Source organism: Pongo pygmaeus, chromosome 7 (genome assembly GCF_028885625.2).
Source record: "Pongo pygmaeus isolate AG05252 chromosome 7, NHGRI_mPonPyg2-v2.0_pri, whole genome shotgun sequence".
NCBI lineage: Eukaryota > Metazoa > Chordata > Mammalia > Primates > Hominidae > Pongo > Pongo pygmaeus.
Window position 1 is genome coordinate 112,997,053 of NC_072380.2, and position 11,065 is coordinate 113,008,117.

General features: G+C 41.7%; 1 protein-coding gene across 4 annotated transcripts in view; it reads right to left on the minus strand.

The window, feature by feature from the left end:
- Positions 1-8,297, minus strand: part of ANKRD46 (ankyrin repeat domain 46) — a 46,818-nt gene extending 38,521 nt beyond the window's left edge. Inside the window, exon 1 of one of the 4 annotated variants that reach the window (XM_054498905.2) lies at positions 8,214-8,297. The gene's annotated coding sequence lies outside the window, so the exon portion shown is untranslated. Of the gene's footprint in view, positions 1-2,206; positions 2,227-8,034 lie in introns of those variants that run through there. The other 3 variants (XM_054498907.2, XM_054498906.2, XM_054498908.2) reach the window with 3 other exon arrangements.
- Between the last annotated feature and the right edge of the window lie 2,768 nt (positions 8,298-11,065).

Below are 11,065 nucleotides of genomic sequence, written 5' to 3' on the forward strand. Positions count from 1 at the left end.
GTGAGACGGAGTCTCGCTCTGTCACCCAGGCTGTAGCTGGGACTACAGGTGCCCGCCACCAAGCCCGGCTAATTTTGTTTTTTATATTTTTAGTAGAGATGGAGTTTCACCGTGTTAGCCAGGATGGTCTTGATCTCCTGACCTCATGATCCACCCGCCTCAGCCTCCCAAAGTGCTGGGATTCTTCTGCTTACTTTGGGTTTAATTTGCTCTTCTTTTTCTAGTTTCATAAGGTGTAAGCTTTAGATGGCTGATTTTGGATCTTTCTTCTTTTCTAATACGTGCATTCAAAGCTATAAATTTTCCTCTAAGCACTGCTTTTGCTGTATCCCACAAATGTCAGGCTATGTTTTCACTTTCATTTAGTTCAAAATATTTATTAATTTCTCTAGAGATTTTTTCTTTGACTTATGTTATTTAGAAATGTGTTATTTAGGCTGGGTGCAGTGGCTCATGCCTGTAATCCCAGCACTTTGGGAGGCTGAGGCGGGCGGATCGTGAGGTCAGGAGATTGAGACCATCCTGGCTAACACAGTGAAACCCCGTCTCTACTAAAAATACAAAAAAAATTAGCTGGGCGTGGTGGCGGGCACCTGTGGTCCCAGCTACTCAGGAGGCTGAGGCAGGAGAATGACGTGAACCCGGGAGGCAGAGCTTGCAGTGAGCCAAGATTGCACCACTGCACTCCAGCCTGGGTGACAGAGCGAGACTCCATTTCAAAAAAAAAAAGAAATGTGTTATTTAATGTCTAAGTATTCAGTGATTTTCCGGCTATCTTTCTGTTATCAAATTCTAATTTAATTCCTTTTGGTCTGAGATCAGGTATTGGATGATTTCTATTTTGGCCAATTCCAAAACAGCTACAGCCTCACTGATTACTTTGTGCTTGTGCTCTATAGAGATGGTTAACCTATTTACTATTCTGACTATACTTTGGGGCCTTTTTTTTTTTTTTTTTTTTTTTTTTAACATCAGTTATTGCCAGGTGCCCAAGCATGAATTTAATATATTATTTTGACTGAAAATCAACTATGTGTTTTTAATTTCCTCAGATGTCCACTGCCTACCTAGACTCCATTCCTACCTGTTCCACTGGTACCCAACTCCATTACTCTTCACTGCTCATATGCTTTGGAGGGGTCGGTCTTTATTATCTAAGGCCATGTAACATATCACATTCCCTAGCTATTGTGGTTTATTTAAAGGTGAGCAAGTGACCATTCCAATAAAACTCTTTGCTTGGAATGCCAGAGAAATACATTCACTTTATTTTTCTAGAAATATGGTGTATAAATGAGATATCTAAAATTGCTTTTGTCATTTTTATATTTCACAGATAGCAAGTATACAGAGTGAGGCAGAACAGATAAATAGGGCCAAGCCTTGGTCTTTTCATATTACGGGTATCAATAAAGGATCTTTTAAGACAGTTTAAATTAGGTTTTCTGTTACTTAGAACAAAATATCTAAATGACACAGAATCTGAAGTGGTCACTACTATTTGATTTCCACTTTTATATGCTTCTGTCATTGCTTCCTAAAAAGGAAAAACTATTGTTTGTGGCACATGTTTCAGCAAAAGACAAAGGTCAAAGGAAGGGTGAAGTGCACTGATATTTAACTCTCTTTGAGAAGTAGCTGAATTAAGGCCTAAGAAATCTCATGTTCAGCACAGGAGATTGAATACTGACTGAGAGCTTGGTAAATTCTAGAACTGACCAAGGAGATAACCTGAAGAACAAGCTGAAAGGATATTCTGAATAAACAAGTGAAATAAAAATAAGCCTATTGTGGGAAAACTCTTTTATAAGCAATCCACAGTTTTTGTTGTGTTTAAAAAAAAATCAGCATTAACAGCCAATGGGCAAAATACAGCCAAAAGACTGAGGAGAGGGCAGAGGGGCAGATTTAAATTAAAGTAGCAGCAATGCTGGGCTACTGGAAAAAAGATGACCGATAGTAGGACTAAAACTGCCACCAAAGTTAAAATGCCTATATAAACTGTTTCAACAAAGTCACACTCAGAACATTTTTTTTTAATTAAACTTATACGGGCCAGGCACGGTGACTCATGCCTGTAATCCCAGCACTTTGGGAGGCCACAGCAGATCACTTGAGGTCAGGAGTTTGAGACCAGCCTGGCCAATATAGTGAAACCCCGTCTCCACTAAAAATACAAAAATTAGCTGGGTGTGATGGCATGTACCTGTAGTCGCAGCTACTTGGGAGGCTGAGACAGGAGAATCACTTCAACCCAGGAGGTGGAAGCTACAGTGAGCTGAGGTTGTACCACTGCACTCCAGCCTGGGAGACAGAGCAAAATTCCATCTCAAAAACAAACAAACAAATAAAAAACAAAAAACTTAGGCAAACCAAAAAAGGCATCATAATGTAACAAAAGAAAATATAGGTTTTTTGGCTAGTTTTAATATGTTTACTTTAAAAAGTAAAATACAGCAGAGTATCTAATGTCATAAAGACCCAATATGGAAAGGTAGCTAAATAAACCATTTGTGCTCTTGCATTTGTTTCTGATTTACTTGGTACCATACCTAAATAATAATGTGCACAAATCTTTTAATTGATTGTATTCAGAATTTATTAAAAGTACCACTTATTGGATAGTTTATTAAATGCATGCAAGTATCTGTATATGATTTCTTCGGCATATGTGTGTTTAAGGCAACATGAGACAGAGCTAGAGACAGGAAAGCTGTCCATTTTAAAATCAAATTGGTGTATATCTCCTGCTTATTCAACATGTTTTGGTCTTGGAATTGTTTCTCTAATAATGTACTGGCAAGTCAGACGTTAAATTATTTAAGGTTTCTAAACACTGATTTGGTGGAAGCGCTAACAATCCTTGTGAACAAAGATAAGCTTCAGAAAAACTGAACAGCACTGAAAAAAATTATCTACTTTGGAAAATAATGATCCTTTGTAATTGATTTTGGTTTTAGATACAAAGTTTACATTGGTAATTCTAATGTCTCTTTACCAGTTTAATTTTAAAAAGTACTTGGCTGGATGCAGTGACTCACGCCTGTAGTCCCAGCACTTTTGGGAATCTGGAGCAAGAGGATCACTTGAGCCTAAGGATTCCAGACCAGCCTGGGCAACACAGTGTGAAACCCCATCTCTACAAAAAAATTTAAAAATAAACCTTGCATGGTGGTGCGTGCGTGCCTGTTGTGCCAGATATTCAAGGCTGAGGCAGGAGGATCACTCGAGCCCAGGAGGTGGAGGGTGCATTCAGCCATGATTGTGCCACTGCACTCCAGCCTGAGCAACAGAGCAAAACCCTGTCTCAAAAAAACATAAGGAAAAAAAAAGTACTCAGCCAGGTGCAGTGGCTCATGCCTGTAATCCCAGCACTTTGAGAGGCTGAGGTGGATCACTTGAGGTCAGGAGTTAGAGACCAGCCTGGCCAACATGGTGAAACCCCATCTCCACTAAAAATACAAAAATTAGCCGGGTGTGGTGGTGTGTGCCTGTGGTCCCAGCTACTCAGGAGGCTGAGGCAGGAGAATCGTTTGATGCAGTGAGCCAAGATTGTGCCACTGCACTCCAGCCTGGGTGACAGAGTGAGACTCCACCTCCAGGAAAAAAAAAAAAAAAAACTACTTATCACAAAGACATAACCATAAACTTAAGTTCTAATAATACTGAAAGTTATTTTAAATAGAAATCTTTTACAAACATCACAATAGTGTCTTTTATAGAATGCCTAGACAAAACCCAGTTCTCTAATTATTTTCCTTATAGGAAATCTAGAAAAAACCTTTAGTAGAATGGTACTAGTATGACAAATTCAATATTATAGTCTCAAAAGAGGTGCACTAGATCTACAAGAAGAAAAGCACACCACTGAGAATTATTTACAATAAGAAAATGAAAAAAATCCAGAAAAATACTGTGCTCTCAGGGACATACAAAAAATTAAGAACTCAGGGTGGGAGAAAAAACAGTATTAAAGAAGACTGGGACTTAAAAAAAAAAAGACTATAAGTTAAATAGAAACACAAGAGAATTTAAAATCCAAATTGTAAGCAGTTAGGAAATCAGTGATGGAAGGGCCTAACTTAAGAAGCTATGCAAAAGAAAAAAGTTAGAAAGGATGTGTGAGATGACAGCAATGAGAGCACGAAAAGAGAGCCAACCAATGAAAAATTCCTGGAGAAAAAAACAAGAACAAAATAAAAGGCACCAACTTAATATTTTCCTCAGCTAAAAAAAAAAAAAAAAAAAAAGAAAAGAAAAAGCTTTCAATGTATAAAGGACCTGTCATCTTTTAGATAAAATTATTGGATTTTAAAAAATCAGTAGCTATAACCCTAAACTTTGAAATATTTTAATCATTTTACATCTACAATGCAACAATGGCTGTATTTGCTATGGAAAAGGCACATTTATCCCGTCAGGATGGTGTAAATCTGGTATTTTACTGCATACCTTGATTATTTTGTATTTGGGTTTGGACATTAACTTGCTGAGGGCAGAAACAAGAACCTGAACTCATGCCTTAAGATAAAAATTGCACTCTTTTTATACACTTACTACCTTTTGAAACTATGCAGTGGCTCAATCATGGCTCACTGAAGCCTTAATCTCCCAGGCCCATGAGATGCTTCCACCTCACCCTTCCACGTAGCTGAGACCACAGGTGTGTGCTACCACGCCCAACTAATTTTAAAGTTTTTGTAGAGATGAGCTCTCCCTATGTTGTCCAGGCTGGTTTTGAACTCCTGAGCTCAAGAGATCCTCCAGTCTTGGCCTCCCAAAGTGTTGGGATTACAGGCATGAGCCACTTCGCCCAGCCCACCAAAGCATTTTTATGGGATCTTAAATCTACTACGTAAAAAGGACAAGCTTTATTGGTTTAGAAAGTATACATTATTATTATGATCAGCAGTAGGACAGCTATTTTATTTCCACCAGTCATTGATAAAACAATCCAAGTGTAGTAGGTATTAATCAGTAGCTTAAGTTAGAATAAAAATTTACTATGGGAACGACTACAGTGCTTTCAAATAACCGACATATGAAAAATTTACAGCTAACCTCTTCCAAAGAGCTGCCCATACTGCAGTCTCCAATGCCCTTCCCCCTGTTGTCTCTTGAAACCACACCAATCAGATTTTCTTCCTCACTATTCTCCTGAAAGTGCTCTTGCAAGGTCACCAAGGACCTTCCTATTACTAAATCCAATGGTCATCTCCTAGTCTTCATCTTACTTGACTTGTCAATCAGCAGGAGGAGACACAGTTGGCCACTTTCTCCCTGAAAAACTCTTTACTTGGCCTTCAGTACTCCATACTCGCCTCTTTTTCCTCCTACCTTCAAAAGCCTCTCCTTTGTAATTATTCATCTCTCCAATATCTGAATGTGGAAAGCCCAAGGGCTCAATTCTCATTTCCTTACACTAGATCTCACAGGCTCATGGCTTTAAATACCACCCTTCCGTGCAGGGGTGGCCAATCTTTTGGCTTTCCTGGGCCACAGTGGAAGAAGAACTGTCTTGGGGCACACATATAACGATAGCTGATGAGCTTAAAAAAAAAATACAATCAATCTCATAATGTTTTAAGAAAGTTTACAAATTTGGGTTGCACAAGCTTGCATTAGTGACTCCCAAATTTCTATTTCCAGTTGGACCTTTCTCTTCAACTCCCGTCTCTATAACCCCACTTTAACAGGCATCTCAAACCTGACTAAAACTGGCTCCACCTACCTTCACACTCAGTCTTCTCCATCTCAGTACACTGTAACTAAAGCCTTCCAATAGCTCAGGCCAAAGGCCACAGGGTCGTGCTTCACCCTTTCTCTCATAAGCACATCCCTCCAAACCATAAGCAAATCCTACCAGCAATACTCAGGATACTACGGCTTCTTACTGCCTCTCTTACTACCCGCCTGGTCTAAGCCACCGTTCTCTCTGACCCCAATTACTGCATCCACCTAACAGGTCTCCCTGCTTCCATCCTGCCCTTACAGTCAACTCTGAACACAGCAGCCAGAGTGATCCTTTACAAATCTTAAGCCAGATCGCCTCACTCCTCTGCTCAAAACCCTCCAACCACCTCCCTTCTCACTCAGAGTAAAAGCAAAAGTCCTTACCCGGGCCCATTAGCCCTCTGACCTTGTCTCACCCTCCTTCCCTCCGGGTGCTCAAATCTACTGGCCCCCTTGCTGTTCCTCCCTTGCTGTTCCTCTAACAAGACTGAAGGGTTCTGGGCTTTTGCCCTTGCTTGGTATGCTCTTTCCCTAGACAGCTGCATGGCGGTCCCCGACGCCTTCAGTTTTGCTTGAGTCTTTTCCATGGCACCAGTCCTTATTTTAAAACTGCACCTGTTCCTTCCTTGGTGCTCCCTATCCCCCTTTGCTACTTTATTTTTCTTCTTAGTAACTGTTACCGTCTGACTGCAGATACGTTAACTTTCACAAATTCTGTTTATTGTCCCCAACACCACCTTCCTCCAGTGACATGTTAGCTCCTGGAAGACAAGGACTTCATTTTGTTCATTCTCACATCCCCAGTGCTTAGAACAGAGCCTGGCCATAGAAGGTACTCAATATACGCTTGCTATATGAATGCCGAATATGCAAATTCTTAAATCTGTAATATGTAAGGCTAAGAAGTTTGGGACTATAAAGCCCAACTTCTTTCCACAATGAGAAATACAATTTCCCTTTGGACAAAGAACTGTGAGAATCCTTTGTTTTCCATAGTAAGTAACACAATTTACTCTAAATAACATGCCAAAAATTCCTTATCACTTCACGAAGCCTCTCTCCAATGCCCTTCCTGTATTCTGTAAAATATTAACTTACTATCATCAAACAATCTTTGATTTCCCTCTGGTACTGCTATCATAATATTGCAAAGGCAAAGTGAACTCACTAAAAATGGTATGGAAACATAAATAATGAAGAAATGTAATAAAGTGTGTTAACAACCAAACAAATTCATCTCTATTTCAAATCAAATTGTACTGGCACAGTGAGAACCTCAGTCCAAGTTTAACTTTATTATCACTATAGTCCTTAATGAGCTAACATTTTTCTTATTAAATTCCTTTTAAACTAAAAAGAAGTTCATATAGGACTCCTGCATATAGCCATGAAACTAAGCCTGAGAGAAATCAGTTCAGGCTACAAATTTAACTGATAACACTCTTAGAGAGCACTACATGTTTGGCTAGATAACAGACGCAGGGATATTGAAGTAAGGGAGATGAGACCAAATCTCGCTCAGCCTTTGCTAGCTTTCTGACCTTGGACAAGTCAGACTCTCGGTGCCTCAGTTTCCTTATCTGTATAATGGAAATGGTACCTGATAGGCTTGCTTCAAGGATTAAAGGTACCAGGTATTTAAAGCAATGGCACCCTGTCTGACATAAAATAAGCACTGAAAATAGCTATTACTAGAACATAAAAATAATCCCCACACCACTCATATTACAGCTCTTTAAGAGGCTCCTGGGTACCACCGTCATTTTTTAAAGATTGAGAAGTGCTACTATTCAATGGCATATTTTTACTTTATTATGTTCTGTAGCCAATTCCGAATACCGTGGAACGTTTTAAAAAACAGATGTTTTTTTCTTGAGGTAGTGTTGGGAAAACCTCAGAGAGAAGGATCTGCTTTTTAGCACTGCAAGCCAATTAAGGGAGGAAGTTTGCGAATACCCGAGCTCTAAGTGGAAGGTGTGCAAATCCTGCCTTTTAACACGGGCACCCCGGAGCCACGTGCCATTCTGGAGAGCTCACTCACACCCCAACAGCTTGTCCCGGCGCCTGAACTGTGCGCTCCTCCAAGCACACGCCGCGAAAACACCGTCTCGCCCCGGCCGAGCAGCTGGACCTGCGGCGGGGCTTCCGCGCTCATCCCCCGATTAACCGCGAACCAGTGCTGCCCGCGCTGCGCAGGGGTTCCCTGGACCACAGCCCTAACCCGCAAGCGCAAACGAGAACCCTCGCAGGCCTCTTCCCGGCCCTCGTGAACACACAGACCGCGAAGAAGCCATCACGGACCCGCGGTCGCTTCCTCGGCCTGGCTCCCTCCAGTCGCCGCGGAAGGTACGGGAAGCCCGGGCACCCTCGCCCCTCAGGGCCCCGGCAAAGCCTACTGGACCTCCAGTGCTACAGGGACGGTGCAAGTGGTATCAACTGGCTCTAGCCCAGGCGCTGCCCACGGGCCCCAGGCCAGGTACCTGCGACTCGAACGAGCAGCACCAACAGCAGCAGCTTCCCGGCGGCGTTGACGGGCGGAGGGGAGGGGCCAGACAGGGGCAGTCGGAGTCCTCGCTGGGCCAGAGCGGTCTCGTGCTGCAGCCCCCGGCGCGCCCCCTGCAGGTGGGCGGTCCTCACGGTGGCTCGGGCTGCTCTGAGTCAGAGACTCCGGGAAAGCCTGCTCTGAATTAGGGAAAGCATCAAAACTGTGGCTTCAGAAGAGAAAGACAGCCTAGAAGAGGTTTATCCGATCTGAGTCCGGGAGCATTTTGCACTTTTCACGTCCTATTCTAAATTCACATCCCATGCCCTTAGCTAAATGGGGGCTTCAAAGGCAAGGGCAGTTTCATTAGGTGCTATAAGCATCAATTAATAATTGCTGGCCACTAGGTAGGTCTTCCATAGACCCCAAACTGACATATTAGGAATAGCCACTAATGATTGACTGCGCTATTTCTAAAATATAATCCTGCATTTTTATTTTTTTCAAAAGTAGTTTTGAATTTTTTTTTTTTTTTTAAACGGAGTCTCACTCTGTCGCCCAGGCTGGAGTACAGTTGCTCAATCTCTGCTCAGTGCAAACTCGAACTCCGCCTTCCGGGCTCAAGCGATTCGCAGTTTGAATCCTTCCATCCTACTTTGTAGAGTTCCTTGACTTATTGCACCATGTACAGCCAAGACTAACTAAAAGTGTGGTGGGACATTCATATGCTGGAAACATTCTTTCATGCACAACTAGTTTTTTCTTTTTTTCAGTTTACCAACTCCAGTCCTACAGCCAAGACAACTCCCACTGCACAGTGACCGTCCTCTGAATTCTAGCACCCTCATCCAACCAAGCCACCCTCTATGGCAAACTTGTCCAACCCCTGGCCCACACCTGCAGGCTGCATGCAGCCAAGACAGTTTAGAATGCAGCCCAACACAAATTCATAAACTCTCTTAAAACATTATGAGGTGTTTTTTTTTTGAGATTTTTTTTTAGTTCATCAACAGTTGCTGGTGTTAGTGTATTTTATGTGTGGCCCAAGACAATTCTTCTTCCAATGTGGCCCAGGGAAGCCAAAAGTTTGGACACCCCTGCTCTAGGGTATCTCATGGTTCATTTATTCAAGGACCATCTACACCATCTAATAATTTGTTCTTGAAAATGTCATGTAAAGGTTTAGGACTATTGTCATATTAGAGGAAATCACTATTACATTTCTTTAATGTAAGAATTATAAGATCTGGCCATGCACGGTGGCTCACACCTGTAATCCCAGCACTTTGGGATGCTGGGGCGGACAGATCACTTGAGGTCAGGAGTTCGAGACCAGCCGGACCAACATGGTGAAACCTTGGCTCTACAAAAATACAAAAATTAGCCAGGCACGGTGTTGCACACCTGTAATCCCAGCTACTCAGGAGATTGAGGCACAAGAATCCTTGAACCCCAAAAGGCGGAGGTCACAATGAGCCGAGATCTCACCACTGCACTCCAGCCTGGGTGACAGAACAAGACTCCATCTCAAAAAAAAAAAAAAGTTATAAGATCTTAGGGCATTTCACATTTTATTGTGCTATGACTAATCAGCAATATTACTTGTTAAATTGATGACATTTATTAATCAGTTTGTTATTGATGTCCTCCTTCTGGTTGTGTATTGAGTTTATAATATCTTCACTGATGCCTATAAACTATGTCAAATTAGCAAGGAAATTAAAGCTTTTCCTAATGTATTAATAAGATTTACTCTTCATTAGTTGACTCATCCAACAATCTGAGAGCCTCTCCATTACTTTTATTCAAATTTATCTCTTCCTCTTCATGAATTACTGCTTTTGATTGATATGAAAAAATGTAGGGATGGTGAAGACAGCTTTTTTCTCTGACGGGATTAAAGTGAACTGCATGCTGCACATATTCTATGACTCCTTCATGTTACCACACCTGGGCACTTTGACACAGTGGCTGTTAGGAGGTGATATAGTTTGGCTGTGTCCCTGCCCAAAATCTCATCTTGAATTATAATAATACCAATATGTCAAGGGCAGGACCAGGTGGAGATAATTGAATCATGGGGGCAGTTTCCCCTATGCTGTTCTCATGAGAGTGTGTGAGTTCTCATGAAATCTGATGGTTTTATAAGGGGCTTCTCCTTTTGCTCAGCACTCATTCTGTCTCCGACCACCCTGTAAAGAAGTGCCTTCTGCCATGATTGTAAGTTTCCTAAGGCTGCCCCAGCCATGCAGAATTGTGATTCAACTGTGAGTCAATCACACCTTTTTTCTTATAAATTACTCAGTCTTAGGTATTTCTTCACAGCAGTGTGAGAACGGACTAATACAGGAGCATTCATAGAAGCCATTCCTACTCTCCAGCAATAACTTAATGGTGCATGGAAGTGACCATGAACCACATGAACGTGTCCCATTAAATGCAAACCGAAGTACCCCCAACTGCATTTCTGCTTAGCTGGATCCCAAAAATGCCTGTAGTCACTCCAATGCTAGCCAGTAGAAGAATACTCCAGAAGTCTGAATGGAAAGAGAGAAATCTTAATAAATGGTAGGTAAAGTATTTTAATTTTGCAAGCTTTACAAAAACATATAACCATATCAACACTGCTTCCCAGGGCCTTGGAAGGGGCCTGAACAAGGGAGGGCTGTATATTGGCTTCCTATTGTCATTGTAACAAATTACCTTAAATTTAATAATTTAAAACAAGAATTATCTTACAGTTCAAGAGGTGAGAAGTCCAAAATCATTTTCACTGAGCTAAAATCAAAGTGCAGGAAGTGCTTTCCTTCTGGAGATTCTCAGGAGAGTTGATTGCCATGCCTTCTCCAG